We start from the raw sequence: 14,058 nt of genomic DNA on the forward strand, positions 1-14,058 counted from the left end.
GAGAAGAGGGGTAGGGTTATGGACATTGGGGAGGGTATGTGCTTTTGGGTAAATTGGAAGGGGAAATGAACCATGAGAGACTATGGACTCTGAAAAACAATCTGAGGGGTTTGAAGTGGCGGGGGGGGTGGGAGGTTGGGGTACCTGGTGGTGGGTATTATGGAGGGCACAGCTTGCATGGAGCACTGGGTATGGTGAAAAAATAATGAATACTGTTTTTCTGAAAATAAATAAATTTGGAAAAAAAAAAAAAAAAGTCTTGACCCGCTCAGACAGGAGCCCCCCCCGCCATCAACATGTGTAAACGTGTTCTCCATGCAAGTCTACCGGCTCTGGGTGTCTCCATTTCTTCAGTGTAAGCTTGATTGGGGAGGAAAAACATGATCTCTCTGTTTTAACTGTTAATTACTAGTGAAGTTAACCGTGCTCATTGGCTATTTTTATATATTCTTTCACAAACTGCCTCTCTGAGTCCTTTGTTAATGTTTTCCCTCGGGGCAAAAGAAAAGTTTGTCTTTTTCTTATGGAGCTTTTAAGTTCTGATGCTGTTGGTAAATTTCCTGATTAGCCTTGACACATGTACTTGCATTTCCAAGAGGACAGAACTTGGCTTTATAAGCTACTTATTAATTCTACTGTTTTCCTATTTTCTATTTCATTAATTTGTTTTTCTCTTGTTTTCCCTAGATTTATTTAATGATTTCCTCTAAAGATGCTTGAGATGAAAGGTTAATTTATTTATTTTCATTATAATCACTACCACAGGGATCATGTCTGCTTTGCTTACCATTAATGTAGTGTTCAGAATATGGTGAGCAAAATATAAAAGTCTTTATTAAATTAATTAATGGAAATTTAATGATATGAATTTTCCTCTAAGTTTGGCAATTTCCATAATTAATTTTAGATATGTGTCATTCGCAATTCCATTATTTTCTAAATAATAGGAAATTGCATGTTGATTACTTATTTGCCCTAAAATAATTAGAATATTATTTCTATAAATTTCAATGTGGAATAACCACTGTATTGTTGGGGTTTTTTTCTTAGACAATTTGACAGGCAGAAATTCTGTCTTAGTGGGAAAAGACTATAGCTTATTTTTATTTACTTTGTTGCCTAGAAAATGATAAATTTTTAAAAATTGTCCCAAAGTTAAGGAGACCCAGAATTTGCATGGTTTTTGTATCTCTCCCAAGATATTTGTTAGCAACAGAGAGAAAAAAAGGACCCTCATAGTAGGAGAAACTCAGCAGACATCATCATAACCAACAAATTAAAGTCAATATTACAAATAGTTAGACATATCAATCCAGTGAATCCCATATGATACCCTGGGAAGGAAATGATAACATTTTGTGATATTTTTGCCAAAACTGTGTAACTTCGGTCCAATCTGAGAAAACATCAGATAAACCCAAATTGGGGGACAGTCTATAAAACAAGTGACCAAGTAGTCTCCAAAAGTGTTAAGGTCATGACAGACAAGGTACAGACAAGTATTGCAAAATGAAGAGGACCAAGGAGGAATTTAACCAAGAGATCCAGGTTAGAATCCTGGAACAAAAGGACATTAGTGGAAATGTGAGCAAAATTTGAATAAGGACTTCAGTTAATGTCATTGCTCCAAAGTCGATTGTAGGTAAGGTGTTAACTTTAAGGAAAGTTTGGTGAAGGGTTTAAGGACATTTAATCTTTTATTAGGAATTTATAACTATTTGTATACTTGGAAATTTCATCTTTTGTCTGTCATGTATGTTGAAAGTACATTGTCCTAATATACCTTTTGTGTTTTTATTTGAACAATGTGAATACATATCACAACTAGTGATACTTTTTTTTCAGTCCCATGGTTGTTGGAAAAGGAAGTAACATTTAACAAGTGTTGTCTCTTGAAACACTTGAAATGGTTCCTACCTCTGATTGGGTGGATGACGACTCAGATCTCTCAGGCAGAGGTACAAAGACAAAAGAAAATTGATATTGACTGCTCTGAAGGACAAGTGGCCTGTCAGGAATCAGGAAGGGGGTGGCTATAGGTGTGAGCTTTAATTCTGAGCCAAACTGTTTCTTGGTTCAGTGTGAGTTGGCAGCCGAAAATCATTGGCTTTCTCTCTTCCTCAGACCTGCCCTTAGGTCAGCGCAGTGAGCCCTGTGTTCCACCATATGCTGCTCATGGGCGTGCTTGCAGGGCTTCCTAAGGACCTAGGGGATTCGAATATGGCCTCTCACCCACCCTGCGTCCAGGGTCCTGCTCTCACTCCCTAGGGATCACTTCTACCCACTTCCCTGGCCAACATTAGCTTCACCTGAATGTAAGAACCAAATCTGTCCGTTTTATCTTCAGTCTGCCCTCACCTATGCTGGATCTTAGGGAAATTTGGGTGAAACCCTTCTCTAGGTGCCACTCGGCAAACTAACTTCCTTTGCCCAGTTTGGTATTATCTTAAGACAGTAGAGAGACAAAGGTATGAAGTCAAATGATCACGTCAAACTGAAAAATCTCCTTTCAATGGAAGTATGAAATGCCAGGTGACTAACTCTGATGAGATAAAACCAGGTGAAAGCAAAGTGTTTTTAATTTAAATACGTTATAGCTTTTTGCTGGAATCCGTTTTTTTCTTTAGGTAGGAAAGGTGGAAAGTATAGACGCAAAAAGGATGGAAAATGGAGAAAGAGAAATGGTAGACATGGTTGTATTTTTTTTTTAACTCCCTTATTCTTATCCATATGACAGCAACTCCCCAAAGTTCATTTAAACTCAGTTTTTTCAGCTGAGAAATGGGATTAATTGCTGGATTTCCTATCTCAGAAGGTTGTTTCAGGGTCTAGATAGATTATTCTCTGGGGAAGTGCTCAGTGAATTGTAAATCCTGTGTCAGTGTTGAAACCTGACATAACTCAAAAGACCACCATTTCCATTAAAAATGGTGCTCTCTGAGCAAAACTCACATGCAATTCATGTAAAATACAAAGTGAACAGCAACCCTGAAGGTTTTATCAGTGGCCCCGAGACATACTGAGTATTGTCAATACAATTACAAGTCAGACCCAGTAAATGAAGAAAGGATGCAGTGCTGTAGGTAAGACTCAATCAAAAGGAGACTGTTGGGTGAGACCATTCTTAGTGTCAGAGAATCCAATGAGAACTGAATTCTGGAGCAAATGTTGAGGAGAATTTCAAAATCTCATTTCATTATAAGAATCAGTGAGCCAGAGTATTTGGTATTTGGCAAGCAACACAGGAGACTGGTTCCTTGGAAAGAACCCACAGTTTTGGTGGATAGAACTGATGAAGATGGTCAAGACTATTTGCAAAACTTCATTGAAATGTGGATCCTACCCAAAGGACAACCTCTAGCCTTGCTCCAGAAGATTGGATCTCTAAACCAGCAGCATCTTCACCTGGACATTTGTGAGAAAGGCAGACCCTCGGGCTACATTCCAGATCTACTGACTCAGAAACTGAATTTAACAGGGTCCCCATGTGATTTGTACGCATTAAATATGAGACATTCTGGTCTGTAAAGATCACTTCTACACATGCTATTTAAGGTGGTGATTACAGGATGATGAAAAGCATACATATAACTCTATGTTTTGGTAACACCTGATGTTTTTCACAGAACTCTCACAAATATTTGCTCACTTGATCCTTACAACTACCCATGAAGAAACAGCACGAAAGGGTTTAATTGCCAGGGCGAGGTTAAGTGAATTGAACAGAACTGCCTGGAGAGATGATTGCCTTACTTCTTTTCAAGTAGTAGTTTATTGAAGAAAATCCTTCCTTCCTTCTCATAAAATCCCATAGACGTTTGCTTATATCTTTATTAAAGCAATTGCCACAACTTGCCTTATATTACTGTCATTTATGAATGTTGATTATGACCTCATGGAAGTCTGGTATTCTCCCATAGTACCAGATACATTACCTAGTCATAGTAAGAGATTTCAAAACTTGGAACTGAGCATTAATCTTCCATAAAGTTCAAATATGAGGTTTTGTTTTGTTTTGTTTTGTTTTGCTGTTTTAAAATTACTTACCCATAGGGATGCTTGGCTGGCTCAGTTGGTAGAGCATGAGATTCTTGTTCGTGAGGTTGAGCTCGAGCCCCACATTGGGGGTAGAGATTACTTAAAGGAAAATTAAAATTATTTACTCATATATTGCTGATGGGAACATAAAACTGTTCACCACTTGGGAAAACAATTCGAGAATTCCTGAAAAAGTTATGCAGACAGCATCTGACCCAGCAATGCCACTCCTAGGTATTTACTCAAGAAAAATAAAAACATATATCCACATAAAGAGTCATAATGAAAAGTCCATAACAGGGGTGGGCAGATGGCTCAGTTGATTAAGCATGTGCTTTTGGCTCGGGTTGTGATCTCAGGGTTCTTGGATCAAGCCCCACATCAGGCTCCAAGCTTAGCAGGAAGCCTGCTTCTCCCTCTCCCTCTGCCCAGCGCCCACCGACACATGTGCACGCTCTCTCTCTCTCACTCTCTCTCTTTCTCTCAAATAAATAAATAAAGTATTAAAAATAAAAAGCCCATAATAATATTCTTCATAATCACCAAGCACTGAAAAAAACCCCAGATTTCCACCCATTAATGAATAGATAAACAAATTGTGATGGGTTTATAATGGAATACTATACAGCAATTAAAAGGAAAGAAGTACAGAAAAATGCAACAGCACACATGAACTTCCAAGACATAAGCTATGTCAGAGAGCCATGTATAAAAGACTACACAATCCATGATTCCCATATGTGTGAAATTGTAAAAAAAAAAAAATGCAAAACTGTGTGAGTGGAAAGCAGATCAGTGGTGGTAAGACTGGAAGTACAGAAGAAAACTAACTATAAAGGAGCACAAAGGGACTTTTTGGGGTGATGATAATGTTTTGTATCTTGATTGTGGTGAAGATTTCACAACTATATATAGTTGTCAAAACTCACAAAATCAGACACTTAAAATGGGTAAATTTTATTATATGTAATAAAGCTGATTTCAAAATTATAATTAGAAAATGTGTGGTTAGGAGATATCAAATGGTGTGTCAATGTCAATACTGACATATAACACATGTAAATTTAAAATGTACAATATAATGATTTGATATACATATATATTGCAAAATGGTTACCACAGTAAGTTTGACTAGCACCCCATTGCCTCACAGAATAATCACTTCTGTGTGAACATTTAAGATCTACTCTCTTAGAAGCTTTCAAGTATTAGAATACAGTATTGATAATTATAATCGCCATGTTTCACATTACCTCCCCAGAAATGATTTATCCTACAGCTGGGAGTCTGTAGCCACTCACCAACATCTCCCCATTTACCCCACCTCACCTCCAGCCCCTGGACCCATCATTCTACTCTCTACTTTTATGAGTTTGGCTTTTTAAAATTCCACATAGAAGTGAGAACATGCAGTATTTATCTTCCTCTTTCTGACTTATTTGACTCAGCACAATGTCCTCAAGATCCTCCCATGTTGTTGCAAGAGGCAGATTTGCAAAAAGCAGATCTTTCTTCCTTTTTTATAGCTAAATAGTATCCCATTTCACTTTCTATATCCATTTATCCATCCATGGACACTTGGGTTTTGTCCATGTCTTGGCTATTGTGAATAATGCTGAAATAAACATGGGGGTGGAGATATCTTTTGGAGATAGTACTTTTGTTTTCTTTGGATATATACCCAAAAGTGGGTTTACTAGGTCATCTGGTAGTTCTATTTTTAATTTTTGATGAAATTCCATATTGTTTTCTATAGTGGCTGCACCAATTTATGTTCCCACCAATAGTGCACACGTTTCCATTTCCCTTGCCTTTGGAGACTAGCCATTCTAATGGTATTGTGTGATAGCTCCTTGTAGCTTTGATTTGCATTTGATGATTAATGATGCTGAGCAGCTTTTAATGCATCTGTTGGCCATTTGTATGTCTTCGATGGAAAAATAGCATTCAAGACTTTGCCCATCTTTTAACCAGATTGTTATTACTATTACTACTATTTGGCTGTATAAGTTCTTTATATATTTTGGACATTAACCTCTTAGAAGATTTAAGGCTTGCAAATATGTTTTTCCCATTCTGTAGGTTTTTTTTTTTCATTGTTAATTTTTCCTTTTACTGTGCAGAAAATATTTAGTTTGATGTAGTCCCAATTATTTAATTCTGTTTTTGTTACTTGTGATTTTGGCATCTCACCAAAAAATCTTTGCCAAAGCGCTTGTCAAAAAATGTTTTCCCTGTTTTCTTCTAGTAGTTTTTCAGTTTCAGGTTTTATCGTTAAGTCTTTAATCCACTTTGATTTCATGTTTATGAGTGGTGGAAGATGGGGTCCAACTGAATGCAATGCAATTCTCTCATGAGTCTCTTGTAGTGCTACACTCTCAGCCTTGCAGGAGCTTAGAAGTCAGGATTATTTTGCCTTTTTTACCAAGTTATGAGCTACGACTTCCTCTACTCTCTACTACATCAAGTGATTTTACAGAATACCACCTTTTAAAATATCACCCACCTCGGTCTATCTGGCCAAGCCAATTCTTTCCTTGAATCTCTCAAATATTCAACCTAACAAGTGCTGAATAAACATTCATTGAGCAAACTAAAGATTTCATGAATCTATAGGACAGCTAACATTTACTGAAGCATTCAGTCCATGCTCAGTCTACTAGGGAGCATATTTCAATCAGCTTGTGTGATTTGACTACCTTAAACTTAGCAAAGATCCTGAGATAAGTACTATTATCATCTTCATTTTATGGTTTAAAAAAGAAGAAGAAGAAGAAGAAGAAGAAGAAGAAGAAGGGGGAGGAGGAGGAGGAGGAGGAGGAAGGAGGAGGTTGGAAAAGATTGAATAACTTGTTCCAGGTAAATCTTGCTCTCCAGAAGTCCTGAGAGATGCACCCACCACGCAAAGTAACACCGTGCTAAACCCATGAGGGCCCTACCATACCATCCCTGGTGCAGGACAGAGGGCAGGTTCTCCTTCTCCTGGTGGCACTCAAGTTTGCCTTGGAGGAGATCGTTTTTGCTCTACTGATCTCGGTAAGTCAGCTGTGAGAACTTTAGAACTGCTTGGTAGTTAGCAACAAGGGTATTTGTGAACATTTTATTTCCAAAATGGCAATCTACCTGAAAAGTACTAAAAAATTAGTTCTTGTTTCCTTTGACATGTCATTTCTCTAAGCAGTCTTCTTAACTCACTGCTCTTCTGACCCCCTTAGTAGCAGATACAATTCATTTCTTATGCAGACTGACAAAAAAAGACGCCCGGTATATGGCACTGCATATCTTGACTTCATTATTTCCTCATAGCAAAGACTTGAAACTGTAATGTGTGAGAAGGAAAAGGTGCCAACATGACATTTACTACTGCTAATATGAATCTGATTAATTCTACAAGAAGAAACATCATTTAACTCTTCATAGTCTACAATGAACAAGACTATTGGAAGCAAGCAGAGTACTTTTTCCGAATCATACGCATCACAGGATTCTTTGGGGAGGGAATGATAATGTACACATACTTTGTGAAGAAGCATGTGCAAATTCTTTGATACAAAAGGGAAATTTTCCTACAGAAAAATAAATATATAAATATGAAAAGACAGGAAAAAAAAAAGAAAAAACAAACAAACAAACAAACAAAAAAACCCAAACCAACTCCAAGCAAGGCAGAGACAGCTCTCTGCTCAGTGCTCAGTCGGGACTCCCTACAGGTTCCAGAGGAGTTTGCTCATTGAGGGGAAAAACAGGCCAACCTGAGTGACCAGGCCACCAGAAGCACTGGTATCGCTTTCTAAAGTATGTTGTGGCTGGTTTTATTTTATTTTATTGACTCCTTCAAAATGTTTTTCATTGTCCTGTGGCCTCAGGGTGCATGTTCAAAAATGATTCTACATTTCAGCAATCCTGTACTCGGAATTGCTGTGAAAAAGAAAATGCCAGAAGTCCATTCACTCTTCTTACTTAGGGGCCGCTAGACTAAAGAAGTACACCGTTACTCATGACCTTAAGATTAATTTCAAATACACATACACACGAATTTCAGGTAATTCAAGATTTTGGGGGACATCTAGTTCAAAACGAAAATTCATTTCTGACCTGTATCCCACAGAATATTTCTCATTACAGAAAACTTTGATTTCTGCCAGGCATTTTTTTCTCCCCATTTAACTTTCCCTCCTCCTTCTCTCCTTACAGCATACACATCTCAAAATATTTATACATCTTTTTAAAAAATCACTTTATTATCTCCCCTTAACTGTCGGTGGTAAATCTTTGAGTTCTTAAAATTTATACTAAAATATCATACCCCCCGAACTTCACTTTCCCTCAATTATTATATTGGCAGTGGTTATTGAAAGCTAAATATTGTAGTTCTTCAATTTGATTTCCCCTCCTAACAGGTTTGGCTAAAATGTCAAACATGTAGAAACTGTGAAAAATACCATAGAATGTGCCGAATAATGTATCACAAGAAAAATGTTTTTCATCAACACACAAGCGTGCGCTCACACGAAAGAAAGAAAGGAAGGAAGGAAAGGGAAAAAAAAAGAAAAGAAAAGAAAAAAGAAAAGAAAACTGGCACAGGGATTGAAACATGCATTTGATCATGTATCCATAATCTTTTCCTTATGTATTTAGTATGTTCGTACTTGGGAAGCTTGGCAGTTTTAAAGAACAAGATCACTTTTTTGACGTAGGTTAAAAAATTCTTTCTAAAACTGTGTTTTAAAGAAAAGTAAAAAGTCACTAGGTTGTACCTTTGTAAATAACATCCCCTTAGAATATGTATCCATTTTGTTATTTGGGGGTGGAGGGGTGAAATGTACACGTCCGTGGCCAAGCTGCCAGGACGTGAAAAAGCCAGCGCGTGCCGAGCAAATGCTCTAGCAGGTCAGGACAAGAAGACATGGAATGTGGAGCTGAGTTTATTTTGAAGGTAAATTGTACGTGCTCTTGTTTACAGGCTACTGGTGGCCAAGGGCAGCCGTGGTGGCTGTCGCTTTGCAAATCGAAGAATACAAATAACTCTGAATGCGGGCAAATGACACATGGGGCAAGGTTTTAAATGTGAACACATGCTCCGGAGAAGCCCAGGCAGGAATAAAAAATGTTCCTGTTTGGTTAGTTTAGATTCTGAAAGAAGCTTTTGTGTGTAAAGATGTAACGGGATCCCAGGGCTGGAGCGCTGCCCTGTGGCATATAGGTCAACGTGTCTGTCCCAGCGAACCAGCTCTTGAGCGGCCAGCACGCCTGTGCCCTCCCTCCTGGCACTCGCCTTTGTACGCCTTAATTTGCTTTTGCCAGAATGATTAAGAAAGGGGCCCTTTTGTGCCCCTCTGTGGAGGTCTTTAAGCTGGGGGGGGCGGCAGGAGGCCGCGGAGAGGTGTTTTTTGACGACGGATGTTCACAAAAATTAAAGAGCAGTTCTGTTTCAGTATTATAAAACTCCACTCATTGAACACCGTCCAGAAATCTGCTGGTTCAATTTCTTCGTCCCATCTGTTTCCCTCTCACTGGCTATATTTGTTAATATTTCCTCAAGCAGCATGCTGTATTGCCCTCCCTGTGCTAGAGAAAAGGGCGTAGATTGATCATTTTTGCGGGACAGGGAAAATGTTTCTTTTGGGCGGGAGAACAGTGCGTTTACTTGCTTCCTGTCCAGAGTCGGAGACAAAACTTCTTACCAAGAGAAGAAGGAAAACAAAACAAAACCAGAGAGAGAGAGAGAGAGGTTGTTTGGGGGGTGAGGGTGGGGTGGGGAGCGGGGCCAGTGTCAGGAGAGCCATCAGCCTGCTTATCTGTCTTTCTGCTTTGGCACGCGAAAGCTCCCAGCTCAGCACGCCATGTGTCAAATCTATCATTTCGTATGTCAGCAACCATTATTCCCTCTTTTGTCACCAGTTTTGACCAAAGGATGAAAAATTGCTGTCTTACTCAGACAAAATTATTGCTGGGGATAAAAAAAAAAGAAAAAGAAAAGAAAAAAAAAAAAAAGGGCAACTCTAGTACAGAGGAGTAGGCCAAGGTGAAAGGCGGGGAGACTCTCCTCAGATTAGGTCTGGGTTAAGAGAATATTGATCTGTGTGCTAAAAACTGTTGATCTCTGAGCAGAGGATGACAAATGGCCGCAAACAAACAAACAACAACAACAAAATTGACTGTCTCCAAGGGCGTTTGAGCGGCTCCGTGTTTTCCGTTCGTATTTGTTTGGTTTGTGGGTTCCGACTTGGGGATTTTAGCGAAAATAAGCAAATATTAAACAGAAATGAAGCAGCCACAAAAATGATACAGAGGAAAAACCTACGGGAAGAGCACCAGCCCAGGAACCGGGCAAGGTCCACATTTTAAATAGCAGGAACCGTAAACACAGACAGAGCTGCTGGTCTAAACTCATGGGTTATGGTTTTGTTTTGTTTTTTGTTTTTGTTTTTGTTTTTCTTTTGGATGTTTAGTACTGGATTGTTCTAAGTAAGAGAGAAGTGTTTTTGTCCAAAGTAGGTATCTTTAATTATGGCAGGTTAGGCACTTAAAAAAAAAAAATCCAACCACATATAAAGTATGATGCTGACGTTCATAAACCCACAAATGAAAGGAAATATAGAGGCTTGCATTCATTAAGCAAATGTAGTATGACAAGGCATAAATTCAAATTGTTTGGGGGTTTGAGGAATTTTTCCCAACTGTACAAACTGAACTCCAAGGATGGAGAAGGACTAAAAGAGCATAAAATGCCAACGACTTGCTTTGCTTTCCAGAACAATGTGGGATTGCAGCTGAGGGCAGGCCCATGGACCCATTCGCCTTCATTGGAATTTTTCTCTTCAGCTCCTCATGTAGAATCTGAGGTGAGATTTTTAACCTTTGTGATCTCCAGGGTCCACCTGTCTAAAATGGGATCATCCCTTGGTATTTGTGTGAGGGTTAAATAAATAAATGTCTGTACAAATGTGGAACATGGTGGCACAAAGTTAGCATGAAATAAAGACTATCCTCCTCATTACTGTCATTATGTGTTTCTTCATAAACGTGTGGATTTCCATTAGAAAACCCCTTCTCTCCATTCCTTCATGACATCAAGCTCTAGGCCTGATCATACTCTGTTCCAGGGTGTCTGGGGGGCCTCAATCAGTTGAACATCTGACTCTTGATTTCTGCTTGGGGCATGATCCCAGGCACTGTGGGATTAAGCCCCACATCGGACTCTAGACTCAATACAGAGTCTGGAGATGCCTCAGTGGTTCAGACAGTTAAGCATCTGCCTTCAGCTCAGGTCATGATCCTGGAGTCCTGGGATCAAGCCCTGCATCAGGCTCTTTGCTCAGTGGGGACCCTGCTTCTCCCGCTGCCTTTGCTGCTACCCCTGCTTGTGCGCTCTCTCTCTCTCTCGCTCTCTCTCTGACAAATAAATAAAATCATTAAAAGAAAAAAAAATTTTTTTAAATAGTGTCTGCAGGGAATTCTCTCTTCCTCACCCTGTGCCCCTACCCCAGCTCATACTCTGTCTCTCAAAAAACAAATAAATCTTTTAAAAAATAAAAATAAAAACAAAAAACAAACAAACAAACAAAAAACCCAAAAACATGGAACATGGTCATGCATTCCCACCTACTGTCCACTTAACTCCCATCCTTCAGTTTATACCTCAGTATTATCTCCACAGAAAAGCCTAGCCCAGCCTGCCCCTCACTCACCTTTGCCACACAGTACTGGACACTCTCTGTTATTCTCTCTCATGTCTCCCTCTTCGGTTCTCTAGAGATCAGTTTACTACAGTTTCTCCCATACTCACAGACAAATCTACTCATTTAATGAATTTGATTAGAGCTTCATAGTATTTTCTTAGTACTGAGTATCTTACAATAGATCTGGTGAGTAACTGGACAGAAGTGCCACCACGTGAGGGGCATGTCTGCTCTGTTCTGTTTGAGTGAACCCAGCCCCCAACCTCATGATCCATGTGGAGAAGATGTTTAAATAATATTTGTTCATCCAGCGAAACAACACATGAAGGAAAGAAGGAAGGAAGGAAGGATGAACGGACTCCCTCACACCCCTATGCAAACCAGGTCTGTGCTCCTATTGGAGAACAGATCTAGGAGTCAAGGGACAAGGGTCCTTGCTTTGGCTCTGTGACATTGCGAAAGTCATCATCTCCCCCTAATTGCGGGCTCCTGGAATACACAAAGATGGCATCAGAGGGGAAGACGTCCCCTCTCAAAGGACCTTCTCAGTCTGATTTCTCTTGGACCGTGAGAGCCATTCACAACTTCCTGTCCTGCCCAGTTTAAATGTTTATTATAGTTGAAAAGTGTGTTCAGACGCAATAATAACCAGGACTGACTACATTGAAGCAGAGTTTGCATACAAGATGGCAGAGCCTGGTGGAACACGTCACACACCAAAGTCTCTGCTAAATTATTTGATTCAAAAATCATTTGTGAAATGAATGGAAGAAAGAACTTCGTTACAACTCTGTGAGTGTATCATTACTTAAATTAGAGTAAAGGTGTTGTCCAAGAGAGAGTCTCTCTTAACACTGATTTTAATAGCTCTATGTGAACTCTCCTGGGGTGTATATGCAGATTAGCTGCTTCCCTCAGATTAAAACAATGTGTCTCCCTTCTCTTTCACTAGGCGAAAGTTTTGATCAGGTTAAATAAATGACCACAGTTCAAAACTTCGGAAGGAGTAAAAGATGTTGCTTTTACTTCTTGTTCCCACAAATATAATTTTGGCTATTTGTTTTGCTGAAATAAAACCAAAATTAACAAATTTAATTGCCACCAAATGGTAATCAAAACCATGAAAGCCTGTTCGAGCAAGTTGTTCTGTCTCATTCAGTGAAATGTGAGCATCAGTAATAGACTATTTTATTCTAGATGTTTTCAAGGAAAGAAAAAGTTTTCGTGTATTTAAAACAGTACAGAGAGTGAAAGTTGTTTCAATGCTAACTACAAATTTAGTGCAGTGTAAAATGAAACCTTCACAGAAGTGAACTTCATATTTTAGTGTACCGAATACTTATAATCGCCAGAAGAGTAAATGCTAATATTAACTAATAACATAATTTTAAGATCACCAGGTTTACAGTTAAGAAGACTCATGTTCCAGTCCCAGTGGTGTGATTTTCTGTCTTTGTGTGTTTTCTGGCAAGCTTCTTAGTCTCTCCAGCTAATTTACTCATTATAAAACTCACATTCTAACAGGATGGATTGTTTTGAGAATTGAATTAAGTAATACTTATCTGCCTACCTACACCATTAGAATGCAATAAAGATTTATTGATAGACTGTTATAAGTAGTTAACTGTGTGTGTATTTCAGTATTTATCAGAAATTTTATAATGCAATGCAAGCATGCTAAATGTCTTGGAGAGTCAAGATTTTTTTTTTACCTGAGAACACACTTTCATCATGTTTATTGCAAAATCTGAAAAACTGTCTATAATGAAGTTTCTTTCTTAATTAAGAAGATATCCAAAGCAATGCAAATGAAAATATAAAACCTCATAAATGCATAAATATGGAATTTGCACAGTTGTTTTGTACTAATAAGAAATGTTTGCTCTTAATCTACTTGAGAATTCGGTGTCTAACACATTGTCAGGATACCATGAGAGTTATTAATAATAACTCCACATATTAAAATTACTAGCTTTAAAGTGAAATTCTGAAACAAAATTGCCTAGCCCTACATGGACCTAAAATGAGTCTTTAGTGTGAGAGGAATAAGAATGTATAAATTGGCTGTAAGTTAGAAATCTATCCTCTTCCATTGATCCAAGAGTCTTCCTTCAAGTTAGCATAAAACCCACTTGGATGTCTTGATCCCTACTTATCTTTTCTCTTCTCTCTTTCCCAGACACCCTTGCTTTTTGTTTGTTTTTTTTTTTCTTTTTAAGATTTTTATTTATTTATTTGACAGACCGAGATCACAAGTAGTCAGAGAGGCAGGCAGAGAGAGAGGGGAGGAAGCAGTCTCCCTGCTGAGCAGAGAGTCTGATGTGGGGCTAGATCCCAG

This window comes from Neovison vison, chromosome 8 (assembly GCF_020171115.1).
Source record: "Neovison vison isolate M4711 chromosome 8, ASM_NN_V1, whole genome shotgun sequence".
NCBI classification, from domain to species: domain Eukaryota; kingdom Metazoa; phylum Chordata; class Mammalia; order Carnivora; family Mustelidae; genus Neogale; species Neogale vison.